Source organism: Antrostomus carolinensis, unplaced genomic scaffold (assembly GCF_000700745.2).
Source record: "Antrostomus carolinensis isolate BGI_N321 unplaced genomic scaffold, ASM70074v2 scaffold2623, whole genome shotgun sequence".
NCBI lineage: Eukaryota > Metazoa > Chordata > Aves > Caprimulgiformes > Caprimulgidae > Antrostomus > Antrostomus carolinensis.
The window spans coordinates 99,595-114,458 of record NW_010302941.1 but is presented as its reverse complement, the minus strand read 5'-3'; positions in this window follow the sequence as shown (position 1 = coordinate 114,458).

The following is a 14,864-nucleotide window of genomic DNA, read 5'->3' as shown; positions in this document are numbered from 1 at the left end:
AGGTTAAACTTAAATCCCCTCGCAGATTTCTGGTGTTCAAAGCAGCTGCTGCTTCCTTCTTCCACAGAAAAGCAGAGGGAGTTGTATGGAGCCAAATGTAATGACCCTTCCTTTAAGCTGCTCTTAACACACGTATTTGTCCATTCCAAATTCTGGAAAAAAAAAATATATCTAAAATTATTACCTCTTCTTCAGGTGCACTTTTATTAGAAATTAAAAGTTTTTATGTGTTTATAATAACTTTTGAAAAATCAAAAAGGCAAATTGTGTTGTGTTATACAATGCTTTTTTTTTTGTTAAACAAGTATGTTCTAAGTACATTTATATACATATGTGTATATGAAATGACAATGCAGCAAAACCATGATTTATTTGTATGTATTTTCACTTGAGCTATTAGAATCAAAGAAAACCTTCAAGACTGTTGTAATTAGAATTAATCAAATGTTTAATTTTCAATATTAATATAAACTTTTCCACTTAATCACCAGGAGTTCAAGATTGATGGTTGTCCTACTAGCAGAATCACTCTTCCCCAGAAGAAAAGCTTCAGAAATTATGAAGGAAATGAAGGGCATATTCTGAATAAGGTAAGTGGAATGAATTAATCTCTCTCAGACTTTGGTGATCAGAAACCGTTTTATTATATCTAAGACATATAGTATAACGCATGTCAGAGCAGAACATAAATTCTTTTGACATAAAATTATACTGTTAATGAAAACAAGCTACAGATGGATGGAAACTTCTACTGAATGCTCTGTCAATCCCTTGCCATTCTGAGAATAGTTGGTAACAATAAATATGGAGAAAAAGTGAAGATCTTTCGACTCAATTTTACACATCATTTACTGTACCTGTGCTGATTTCCTTTAAAAAATTGACATTTTCCAATGTCACATGCAGTATTTTGGAGAAAAACTTAGTCTGTAAGTTGTTGGAGCTGTTAAAAGTTAGGAACTTTGTCAATACTGGGCCCACTAAATCCATAGATTATCTTCAATACAGTTCAATACTTTTCCATGAGAATTGATATAATGTAGTCTCAACCATACTATTTATTAAAGGACACATATGGAAACTTTCTGTTTCATAAGTAACTCAGTAAATAGACTTAATTTTATTTGTTACATAGAGAAAGATATACCAGTGAGAGAGAGCTTGTGCCCAGTATGGCTTCATTTTGCTATGACAGTGAAGAAGCAAGGCAAAATAAGTAGGCTATACTGAAATGCCAGGTAGTTTTTGAGAACATAAAGTACATTTTGTGTGCATCTCTTAAATCTTGCTTTAATAGGCAAAATCTTAAGACACTCTCGCTCTCTGTTATAGCTACTAGTATGGTAGCCACCTACTAGTTCTGAGAGTGCTTGAGGTACATTCCTAAATATAATTCCCTATTTATAGTAGAGCTGATTCAATATTATTATGTGGGAAGAAATAACAGGAGTCTGACTTCTTATGTCTGCATTTTTTTCAGAGCCATAAAATTGCATACACAGTGTTTATATTCTATTTTTCACATAGACTGGGTAGGCTGAGGACTCAAAGACAATATTTTATAAAGCATGTAAATACATTTCATTACTCCTAAAAGTAGACACTTAATTTTAATATTGGAATCATCTCCGGTTTTAACTGTTTTTATTACTTCAGGTCAAAATGTCAGAAAAAAATGAAAGTGTTTTGGGGAAGTCTGTTTTAATCTGGATACATACTGGTCACACTTACATCCTGGTCACACTTATGTGCTTGAGCATGTTAGTTTTTATAGAACTTCTTGAAGCTTTTATGAGATGTCGATGTTTGTACTTCAACAAAGTTCCAGCAATGCCAACTTTATATGCATGTCAGTACATGCTTTATGAATTTGTTGAGCTGCATTGTGGCTCTGAACTTGGGATAAATCCTCTGCCATGTCTGCCTTTGTGTGGAGACATGTGGGTCAATAATTAATGAAAACAAAACTACTGCTGACAGGTGGGCTTTGAAAAGCAATCTTTGAGATAAATATAAACTTCAGTAGGTATCTCACCCTTGATTCATAGAGTCTTTGTTAGTTTCAAAAAACATTTGCTTGAAGCCCTAGAGAATTTCTTACACCTTGGCTTTGTCAGGTTGGAAAATATATTTACATATAACATTTATTTGAAGCTTTAGAAAGCTGAAAAAGATAAAACATTATGTTGGATGTAGTTTACCTTCTGTTTGTGACTATATTTTCATTTCTGTTGTACATGTGTGGAAAAGGGAAAGGGAAGGTTTTTTTAGAGCTAGTCATTTCTTCACAATGTCCTCCTTTAACAAATGATAGTGCAACTATAATTTAGGCTTCTCAAAAATATTTTAGAAAAAAAATGTTACTGAATTACCATTTAATGACTAGAGTATGTTGATATATCACAATCTAGAATTTAAATCACAACAAAACACTTTGAACGTTTTGAGAGCATAACTGACTCAGGTCCTCTATCTGTCCTGATCATCCCTCTAGTAACCAACACACCTGCTACAACAAAGATCTACTATGAAGTTTTCTTGCACCTTATCCCCTGTAACACTCAGTTGTTTTACCACTGAGCATTTTCTTATATTTTCTCTATTCCCTCTTTTTTCTCTTCTTTCTTCTGTATGTTTTTGCAAGTAAATAACTTTGAAAGATGAAAAACTTCAATAAGTTTAATTTAAGGTTGTTGGGTTATCTTTGAAAAATGAAAAAATGCATATGAAAATCTGTTTATATGAATGTTTGTAAAATAGTAAATGAATTAAAGACAGATTTTAATTCACACATTACATTTACACATCATATTTGCAGCATAAGGCTCTTGGGTAGAAAATATTGCATGACAGCCTTCTGATTTTGTTCATAAATCTGTGTTTGAAATGCCTGTCAATATAAAGATATTTGGTTTATTTATATTCCTAAGAAAGGAACAGTGTATCTGAATCATAGTTTTGCCTTTCATAGCAACATCTACAATGAAATTTAAAGCAGCTGATTCAGTTTCATTACAGCAGAATTCTCAATGTGCAGTTCAACAGAGGACTGAGACAGAAATTTCAAAGCATGGTCATTTCTGTGACTTTACAAAAATCTACCATGAACTAGGAAAGCATTAGCCCAGCACTCAGATTTTGACTGCGTTGTAATTTATGCCAGTAGAAGGTCTGCATTAGCATCAGTGAGCTACTGCTAAGTGCTAAGGTCAGTTGTGCATTTCATACTTCAGCTGCAGAGGAAGAATTTTATTGCTTTTCACAGTCACGGTGCAGTGAAAAAGGTGCTTTATGATGCCACAGACAATTAATTGAGGTACATTACCTAGGAACTAAAAAGGTCACACGTGGCACATAATTGACACCTCATAACCCCTATTAATGATTACAGAAATGCAAATTAGTGCTTTTCAGTTTCCAACAAGTAGCATAACTCTTCTCCAGTTTTGAATTGTTTCCATTTGCTTACAATCTTTACTCTTTAAAATGTTTAATTTACCTTTTTTAAAAAAAGTAACCTCAGCCTACATTAAAAAATGATACTTTATATAAATTACACTATTAATAAAAAGTCTATTGAGCTGCAATTATATTTCTGTGTTATAGGCAAGAGAAAGAACTGATGCAAATATGTGAACAACAATTAATGCTTCAGTAACCTAAGGCTTAAGGCTATGTGTGCTAATACATTTCCTGTTTCATGGGATTTAAGAAAAATATTTGCCCTTTGTGAAGACAAACTTGAAAACCTAACAGAATTTCATGTACTGAAGAATAAATTATAGGTTTATTTAAAAGCTGTTGTGATTTTGTTATTGGTTCTGTACAATAGGAGCAATCCTAATAAGGAAGGACAGGGAGGCATTAATTAAGAGTTAGCTACTAAACTTGCTCCAGTCTTTCTGTCCAGTTATATATGTCCACTTATAAGGTTAGTACATCAGAGGTCAGATCCTACCGATTTTATTATACTAATGTTACAGCTTATTGCTACTTTCTGGTGCTTGTATTAAAATCTGTAGCATCACAGTGTGACATCATGATATGATATCACTGAACTGTACGAGTTCCTTTCCTTGTAGGCTGTAACATTTGTAATGCTGATCAAGACCAAAGAAACCTGTGGTGTACTATGAAAATTCTTTAATATAGGAATTTTATTTTTTTTTATGTCTTGATGTACTTCCATCTGAAACTTAGGTCCACTGCTGCTTCTCTGAAGTAGAGACTGAAAGAGTAAAATTAAAGCATTGTGCTTTTACCTTCGAGCCAGGAGCTACAGCTCCTTGCCAGCTCTATGAAATTTCCAGGTAATTATGTTGGTCTTTGAAGTCCAGAACTTCTCCTGTGCTTTCTAAATATGCACAGGGACAGCAAGTTTTGTATTAAAAAAAAAAAAAAGCTTTCATGTCCAATGCAAGAATTGTTCTGAAAAAGCAGCAGTGTAATAACAGAACACTTCATGTCATAGAGTCTCAAAGTAGACCTAGCTTTGAAATTAGGGACGTGGCCCTACAACACAGGAGTTTTTACATATGTACTTCAGAGAGGAGGTCCCAGCACTGGAACAGGTTGCCCAGGGTGGCTGTGTCATCTCCATCCCTGCACATATCCAAAATCTGACTGAACACAGCAACCTCCTCTAATTGACTCTGCTTTGATGCAGGGCAGCAAACTCCAACTCTTCCAACCTCAGTGGTTCTGTGATTCCCCCACTCTCTCCATTCCTGGACAGCCTGCACAAGACACAAATATCACCTTTCTTAGTGTTTCTTTCATTGATTGGACAAACCTGTATCTGACACTAATTGATGCTAGCTAATAAATTAAGGTTTCAGCATGTCTTGGGCCAGCTTTGTCTGACTTGTGTCTTTCATAGAGAGTACAGGTTTGGCTTCTTTTCTCCTGCATTCCCACTGATGTCATTAGGTTGCAGCAAACCTAAATGTAGTCCCCAAGCACCTTGGTTATGGGCCTGCTGGCACTGCAGACGTAGTAAAACAAATGTAAAGACCAGTGTGGCCTTTCTTGAACTTTCTCAATTTTTCCCAAGAGCCTCTAAGGATTGATCATCCACATCCAGCTCCCCATCCTGACCTGTGCTATCAGTAATTAAAGGCAATGGATTATAGACTCTCCAAATTATTCACAGCATTTAAAAAGACAAGCAGTTTTTCAGCACCGCTTATGTCTATCTGTTGAAGCACACTTAACTCTTTCAGAGCACTGGTTTGCTGGTCTCACATGGGGGATGTATTCTTTGTTCTGCAAAGAGGCTCATTGCACCAAGTCCTCATCTGTTGTGAACTGTTACAGCTCCACTCAGCCTGAATAACCAACAGTGTTGAGCAGCTCCCTAATTGTGACTCTAAAGGTAATCTTTAGCAATATCTGACCTTTTCAATTTTTTACCTTGAAGAAGCATTTGAGAACCATTGAGACCATTGATTTGCTCTTCCCCAATAACTGGTATGTTGATTTATAAAGTCATTTGATGGAAGAATTTTTTTCTAGGGATGTCTGAAACAGGGTTGTGCTCAAAACAATTTATTGTTTTGATCTTTAAAAATTGCATGTATATTTAACAGGTTAAAGCAGGTAGCTGTCTTGCAATAGAATTCTTATAATGCAGTCTAACTGTTGAAGATGAATGGTGCAGAACCCTCACCTCGATTGTTGGTAAATAGTGCAGAACACCACCATGACTCATTTCCCTTTTGATTCATTGTGTTGTTTTTCTCCCCCCTTATTTAGAAGTCATGAAAACATCTCCTTTTGTCCGTTCCTTCTGTTAAGACTATAAAGACTGTAAGCCTGTACTCTACAATGTAAGAGCATGGCGGTTAAGAAGACAACTAAAGAATTTCCCTAAAAGAATTTGTTTTTTGAAGGCCTGAAGCTCCTATTCTCTTGCTGCACTAATCTTTATTATTTTTCTCTTTTCAAAACAAAACGCTACTGAAGTCCAGTGGTCGTTCCAGCTCTTAATAGGTATAAAAATACACAAATAAATAAATATCCATAGAATCATAGCACAATGTCATCGTAATACTTTTTCTATTAACAGGTAACTGAAAAGTAACTTCATTTAGTAAACATGACAAAGATTTGATGACAGTTTGATTTCAGTCAGTTATATCATCATTATCTACTTCCTGGAAGTCAGCCCAAATAAATAAATATGCAGTAGAAAGAATTACTTTTTCTTAAAATTGTTATGCATTTCAGTCTCCTAATTAGCATATAAAGTTTTAATCTGAGTTATCTTTCCAAACAAATCCCTTTCCTCATTAACATTTTGAGTAAATGGTCACCCCTTCCCTTCCCCAAAGAAATGGCAGTCTACTGTAAAATTACCATACGCAGACAGTACTTCTCTTTGTAATAGCCGTATGCATATATTTTCTTCTAGTAATACAATTTCCTGCTGTTAAATCTCTTACTATTGAGACACATAACAAGCTTTTAAACTTTTAAAAAACATAAAAGTAATGGATACGCAGCCAGGGATATGGTGTATCTATTTCCTTCATTTAAAATGCTGCTTCAGACCTATTTTAAATTTTCTATATAATCCAAACCTGAGTTTCTCTTGTGTTTAAATGCAGGGGTTTTTTTCTCTCTTCCTTTATGCTATCAGCCACACAGTCTGCTGTTTGTGGTATTTTTTTTCAAGTAGAAATTAAATTACTGATATTGTAATTCAATACCATATTTAAAAATTGATTTGCTTTGTAAAAATAGCTTGAAGAGCCATTGCAAATATTCTGATTAGACTGTGTGACTTTCTGTGATATCACCTGTGGGAGACTAAAAATAAAATTTGTCTGTACTGAATTACAAGACTATTGTTCGTGCCCCTAGACAGAGGTGAAATGCCAGGAGTTTTGAGTTGTAGGGAACTTTAAAGATATGATGTTTAATGCAATACAAACTCATCCAAGACTGAAATGCAGGCAAATCCCAAGGTCATTCATTCTGCAGGGTTGCAGTGGGTATTGACTGTTTTCTTGCTTTTTTTGAATCATTTCAGTCACAGAGTTCATTATCTTGGCTTGAATGATAGATTATCTAGTATAGGTTAATAAAAGATTAGAAGTCAAAAGGCATATCATATTTTTGTGTTTGTTGAGCTTTCTCAAATAATTTGTTTGCTTCTTTGTTCTTGTTTGATTCTTTTTAGTTTTCCACAGTGAGAAACTGAGTTTCACTTTTCTGTTTCTTTGTCAGTCACAATTTCAGAGGCCTATAATACTATTTTAGGAGTTTACACAGTTTTTTAAACAGGTTCTATTCTCCCCACTGGTTTTTGGCTCTTGATATTGGTAAAAAACCTGATGACTGATTGAAAGAATTAATATACTTCTTTTAACCTCTAGTAATGTCCACTCGCTTCCTATGAAAACTGCACAAGGGGAGAAATTCCTGAAATAAAAAAAAGTCTTAATCAGAATACAAAGAAATTAACTTTAAAAAAAAAAAATCAGGGAGCTGGATTATAGCATCTAATTATCAGTTTTTCAAGATACAAAAATATATGTATATTTCTCTTCCATATCCATATGGAAACTAGGACCCTATATGTTCATCTCAAAAGAGTCCTTAAAAAGGAATAGAGTAGGAGGAAAGTATAGCAGAGAAATGTTGAGGGTATGAAATGCTGGAATAGTAACTAGAACAAAGAGCCAACATTCATGGTAGAGTGTAAAACGTGCCATGTAGTCACTGATATATACTGCAATATGTATAGGTATGTATATAGACATGATACAGGTAACTTATCACCTGGAGTTCAGTTCATTAATTTTGCTTTTTGGGTTCCTCCCTTTTCTTTCACTCAGCCTGATCTCACATACACATCATTATTTTCAACAATTCCATCACTGGTATGGGCTCCAGTACAAATAGTAGGTCTTTTAATGCTGCTATTGGAAGAGTGGTTTTGTTGACTTAGTTTCTCATGTTTGGGAAGAAAGGCTGCCTAGGGGCAGAAAAGCTATTTGTGGTAACAGATGCTCAATTTATATATAATATGCATTGCATTTATCACACTGCACTATTGCTCAGTATTTGATGTGCACCTGGGTGAAAGATTTTGAATGGAGTGTCTTTATTACAGACTGGTGTAGGGAGGCTTTGGGGTTTTTTTTGTTGTTGGTTTTTCTTTTTTTATTATTTTTTATTTTTATTCTGATGTACTCAACAGTTTCCCCTGGAAGGCTCTAACTCTAGAAAAACAAGAAGTTAGTTGCACGCTCAGATCAACAGCTTGTTACTTGTAATTATCAATCAGTAACCAAGGACAATTCTACCAATTTCTGTGTTTATACTCTTAGAAGTGTCTGTTCTCAAATGAGAATCATAGAATCATAGAACGGTTTGGGTTGGAAGGGACCTTAAAGCTCCTCCAGTTCCAACCCCCCTGCCATCAGCAGGGACACCTTCCACTAGACCAGGTTGCTCAAAGCCTCATCCAACCTGGCCTTGAACACTTCCAGGGAGGGGGGGAATTTGAGAACAAAATATATTTAACTTTGCAGTGGATTTAGAAACAAACAGACAATAGTTTGATTCCTAGTTAACTTTTTTTCTTTAAATAATGTTCCAATGGTCGAGGCTGGATGTGAGATACCGCAGGGCTCCTAAATTCTTCACTTGTATCTCTGTTTACTTCAATGCCATTTTGCCAGCCATTGGGAGGTTATACAAACATGTACTACATAGAAAAAGTGGGTTGCCTCAATAGTTACTATGAGGGAAAATAAGTGATCAGATACATAAAGACATTTCAAGACTGTTTCCCTGGGAAGATTTTGTTATAAATAATAACAACAACAACAAAAAAAGTTGTATAAATAAATTGTGGGACTATAAACCTTTCAAGATAGTGACAATTATTGAATCAGTTTCTGAACAATATTCCTGAAATAACTGTAACAAAAGTTTACTTTCATCTCTAGCTACCGTAGGTTTATGACAAGATGCCAGCGTACGTAGTGGAACTTGCATCATATCTGTCTCTTGAGGGCTGAATAAACTTGACAGTCCTGAGAGAATTATATGGGCTTTATGATGGCAACCTAGTGAAGGGGGAAAAAACAAAACAAAACAAAAACTTGACTGTGAACAAAAGAGGACAAATACAAGCAGCTAACAGGCAAATAAAGTATCTGTAAAGTGAAATTCACAGAGGCTGAGGCTGATGTTTAAAATTTAAGAAAATTCTATCACCTTTTGGATTTTGTTATTTTTTTTTTTTAACAAGAATCAGTTAAGACCCTTAAATCCTCAGTTGCTAAATGAAATAAAAAGCTCTTGGCATTTAATCACTATGACTATTGCTATATCTTCATGCCAGATAATTGAAATATGACTATATATACAATTTTCATCTCTAAAATACTAAGTATAGAATGCAAGAGATTCCAAATATCACGTTGCTTTCTGATTCAACAGAATTATTTATTTGGCAGGAAGAAAAAAGGAAAAAAGTCTGTAACAAACACACTTAAATACTCTTATAGCTTTATTGCTTCTGCTTTGCTTCATATTCCTTTTATTTCAATGTAGTAAATCAACAAATGAGATTTTTATATTGTATTTTATTGTATTTAAAATATGAAATGGAGTTTGAGAGGTTCCTCCGAGTTCTTCTGATCTATTCCCTCTAGTTTCCTTTTAGATTTTTTTTTTCCTACTCTTTAGTGACTGTTTTGGCTCCTGACCTGTTCTCTCCAATCTTTCTCTTTTTTATAGAATATTGTTAATGAAGTGTGTACAATGTTGCTTGGGAAAAACATGCCTCAGTTATTTTTCTTTATTTTTAAAGTGTGTTTGATTCCATCTAGCAGCTGCAGGCCCTTTTTTTCACAAAAGAATCTGATTACTGACTGTGATTAAAATGAATTTTTCTTTATATGGCAAACTGTTTTTCCCAACTGTGAATCTGACAAGGGCCTGTTTTTCTGAGTATCAGTGTAATACTTAAAGTTGTAAAGACACAATCATCACAAGATTTTTTTATTTACTATTGTTCAATACAAGCAGTGTAGAGTGAAAGAAACTAATGAGATCTTTGATAATCAATTCTTATCAGAAATGTCTTGGGCAGAATGTGGTTTTTCAATTATCATCAGTTGTTCAGTAGCTGTACACATGGGCTGTTTTTTCATCTAGAATTGCTGATTTTATCTTTATTTTCAGAAAGATTAACTTATATTTGAATGCTTGAAGTGAAAACTGTTCCTGCTTCGACTGCTTTCTTGACAACTGGCCTTATGTTATCTTGCATGATTTTACATGTCAGCACTGACACATAACTATTGAGCTAAATCTTTAGAAAAAACCTCCAAGGTAGGAAAGCCAGGCAATTGGCCTGTAGAGCTTTGGGGAATTTAAGGGCAGGACATTTGTTTTTAAGAAGTCTGTGAGAACAGAGGAACAGGTAATGGGTAGAATAGCCTGGCCATTCCATAGGGAAATGATGCTTCCAAATGTTGGAAGAAATTGGAAGAAAGCTGCTGGTCGGTGATGAGAGGGAGGACTGGGGAGGGAGGGAGGGAGGGAAAGACAGCCACCAAGACTGTTAATGTAACCAGTTCCATGCAAATATTGGCTTTAGATTTTAAAAGGGACCAGTTTGGGAAGCTGAGGTATTGAATCAATTCAGATTTATTTTTATCTCTTTCTGTCTCTACTGCTTGTCCCCCAGAAATAAAGACATTTTGGTCTTTCTTTTGCCCCACAGTTGTAATTATTGAGGTATTGTCTTGGTAGGGGGGTATCTTAAAAAAAAAACACAAAAGCAAAATTTGCTATATAATACTGGTGGTTCTTGGGGGAGTATTAGTACATTTATGGTGGTTTAACTTACTTAGAGCATAGTCAAAAATCTCTGAGCTCGGGCTTATCTTGAGTTGACAGGGCAAGCCATTCTGCAGTGAATAGTTATCCCATTGATTAAAGAATGTTGGAGTAAAGGGTAGTTTCCAAGTGGTGTTATACTTTACTTTCCCCAGCAGAATCTTTTTTAATTATTATTTCTATTTAGAGCTGCCTTATAAACAATATAAAGCCGACTGTAAACTGGTTTCTGTTTTCTGAAGGAAATAATTCATAAGCTGTATGTTTTTCAAATGTTTTACTTCAGAACCTCTTTCTGAATTCCAGAAGCAATATCTTTGAATTATATGTTACTTCTAGGTGACAGGGAGAAATAATTTGCTGCAGCTCAGGAGTTTTCCAGAGAGATGGGATGAGATGAGACTGTTGGAGAATCCTGGAAAAGCTGCATCCAGAGTCTGGGAGCAGTGAGCACTCTCTGCTCCCTGCTACAGAGGAAGGATGATGCCCTGCTTTAAACTCTATAGAAAGAAATATTAGGATTATGTGAAGTTTCCCTGTCTTTCACATCGTATTCAACTCTGTCCCCTTTTCATGGTCCTTCTAATATAGAAAATGGGAAAACAGAAGAAAAAAACATACTTATGGTCTTAACATCTATGGACTTGGTTCGAAAATACGTCCCTTTTAGAAAAGGCAGAGATGTATAGATTATATCCCATGTCCGGGACTGCATCTTAAATGTGTCTGGGTTAAGTCAGGGAAAGGTGGTGTGGGCTAGCTGGCTGGCTGATGTGGGCTAATGGGCCAGTTGGAAAATTCAGACTTCTGTTCATCAGTCTGTCCATAGGTCAACTTTTCCTGTTGAGTCTTTGCAACTAAAGAAATGGTTTCCATGATTTGTGCTCAGAAAAAGACAAAACAAGCAATTTTTTCAATGTGCCAAAACCACAGGACAGGCACAGGCCAGTGCCGGGAATATTTAGGAAAGGTGCTTTGCTGAAACTTTGATTCCAAAATTGCTCTGAAGAGGTCAGCAGCCTGTGTGTGTGTGTGCATGTGGTGAAAGCAGAGGAATGGAAGACAGTTTCACTAAAATATGTAGCAGGGTTTTGAGATTAGGAAATAGGGAAGAGTTTATTTATATTTAAAGGGTAAATATTATTACAAGGTAGCTTCTTCGGCTTAGTGAGAGGCAGGATTCTCTAAAAATTGTCACATAGCACCATCTCCTGAGCAAACCCTGTATTGCAAACTGCTAAGCCTGAATGAATTCATGGGCTGCAGTGGTCTCGCTGTGCACTCAAGCAATATAAGAAAACTTCAGTATTCAATACCTGACTTTTCCAACACTGTACAAATCAATTAATTGCAGTTTTTTCAGAATTCAATTTTTATGGTGTCCAGGGTCAGAGAAAATGAGTTAATTTCAGTGCAGGATTTTGCTTTTGAGGAGTAACAAATACACAAAGCCCAGGTATCTATCATGTATTTGGCATCATGCACCCCATCTCTGAATAAGTCTACGGTCAGGTGGGAAGCAAAAAAATTGCATCATGTGATAACCATGTAGAGAAATAAACATATAGAAAGAGATAGAATTAGCCTCACATGACATCTTCATTTATTCCCTTGAGGAAATTACCCTGCCCGTTCCTTCCGGGCATGCGCAACCAGTTGTCTCCTTTCATGTTAAAAGATTTCTTTTCACTCTTCAACCAATTCAGCAGGTACTGTAGAAAAGCTGGTTTTGTAAGTTCCAGAACCAAGAAGGCAGAAATAAGAGAAGGTGGCAGCAGGAGCTAGTTGACTAGGTAGCTCAGTTAAGCTTCAGATCTTGTTGGCTTCACGGAGATGCTGTCCAAAACAGACTAACCTATTAAATGATCTGGGTGTTGAAATAATTGGGCCTAAGTCTTTCCCTTAATGTATTATTTTCTGCTCTGGTGCCAGGGAAATAGTTGGTTTTTATTGTGACAATTGTAAACCACTGTAGTACTGCTTTCCTACCTTGGAGATGTGTTAGGAAGATAAACGTTCCAGTAATGCAGTTATATTATGGAAAGTAACATTGCTACAGCAACAGAGAGGGGTTTTCTGGGCTAGTTGGTTCTCAAGCTCCTTGCCTAAATATTTCCTGCTGGTAGATAGAGACATGATAGTGGTTAAGCTGAACCTTCAGTCTTCCCCAGAACTGATTTCATGAGGTAAGTGGCATCTCTGCTTCCCATACATTACATTATATAAAATATCATTGCTGGTCCAGTTCATGTAGAGATTATCACACAGTTCAAAGAGGTGGTTTAAAGGCCAGGGCTTAAAAAGAAAGAAAACACAATTATTTAGGGAAAAAAGAAATCGCACAAATAATAGTCATTCTGCCAGAGAGTGTCATGATGAAAAGCACAGAGCAGTACAAGATCAGAGATAGGAGAGGGTGGCTCTTTCCCGCACTTTGCAAGCGAGCCAGCTGTGCGTGAAGCTGTCAGGGTACCCAGTAAGCAAAGATGCTACATAACTATTGCACCTACTCATGTTTGGAGAAGCAGAGGAAATGTGAAGGGATGACACCTCATCAGAGAGGATCTCTGGCATTTCCTCTCACCTAATAATGTCTAAACATCTCCAAAATCTCTCCAGTTTGCTTTTCTTCTATCTTCCTGTTAGGTGTCCAGTTTCCTTTTTTGAATTGCTGATTTCCTTTCACATGATTTTTCAGTGCTGTAAAAATAATGTGGAAGAAAAAAAAAAAAACCTAAAACAAACTTCAGTACTAAAGACCTGCTTTCTCTAGAAAATTCAGTTGTGCCATTTTATTGCTTAAATTCAAGTATCTAATCAAATTTCATTTTGATGTTTTCTAGCACTTAAGATTTTAATCTCATAATCCTTGTCACTATTTCATCCTAAAATAGATTATTTTGAAATTAATTAGAATATGAATGTGTAATATTCCTCTTATTCTTTACAAGTTGAAATGAACTTTCATATGAACAGCTTCAAACAGGGGTGCCAGCCTGTGCACAACCTAATTCCCAGCTGTACAGCTGCACGTAAAAGTACCGTCTGAAGAAGCAGATACTTCACCACTTCTGCTCTCCATGGCACCTCAGTGGCTGAAATCTCAGTGTCTCCAGACAGAGACTGAAGCTTGAGTTTTTATTCAAGGAGTGGGACATGCAGAACTAGTTCTCCACATGTGCTTTTTAAATTCGTTCTTCCCCCAAGCTGACTGCTTTAATTTATAAGGTCACAATCAGATTGCTCTCTGACTTTTCTCCGCTTCACACCCTTCTCATCTTTTCCTTTGTCCCCTTACCTGTATTTTTATGTTGTTTCTATAACAAGTTACAGCCTTAAACTTAAAATTTAGGAAGTGTAATAGTTACCACAGCCTTGCCATAGAAATTAGTAGGCTGTCTCATCACGTAACACACACATGCAAATATTCTCATACTCTACTCAGTGGTTGTGGTTCATGGTAGGAAGAGCTATTGAATACAAATAGATGGAGCTGCATGCTGCAAGCTATAAGAATGCTCCAATTAACAGTAAAGAAATACAGAAAGTGTCATTTGCTTCTAACACTCTTTTTGATACTTGATTGAACTGTGGAGATGACAGTATATTGACAGATCTGTTTAAGGGGATTGTTTATATCTAGGTGTTTTTCCTAAGTGTCTCATACCTTGTTTACTGGTAAAGCATTTAATAACATTTGCAAGATGAAGGAGGGGACAAAGGCAGGGGAATTCTATGTCATCTCTGCAGTCGTAACACTTGCAGCCACGCAGCTCTCCAAGGTTGGTCCCATGTGTTTGCATTAAGGTACTCACCCACAGTTTCTCTTCTTCAAACCTGACCTGTTCTATACTCGAGTCTTCATTTTCTTTTCTTACTGTAGACTTGATTAGGTTTTCAGGTATGGCTTTATATTTTGTAAACCACTCTGCTAGCTGAGGAGCCATGCCTGCTTTCTCTCACTTGAGTCTGTGTGCCGCCTTTTACTCCGAGCAAACTTC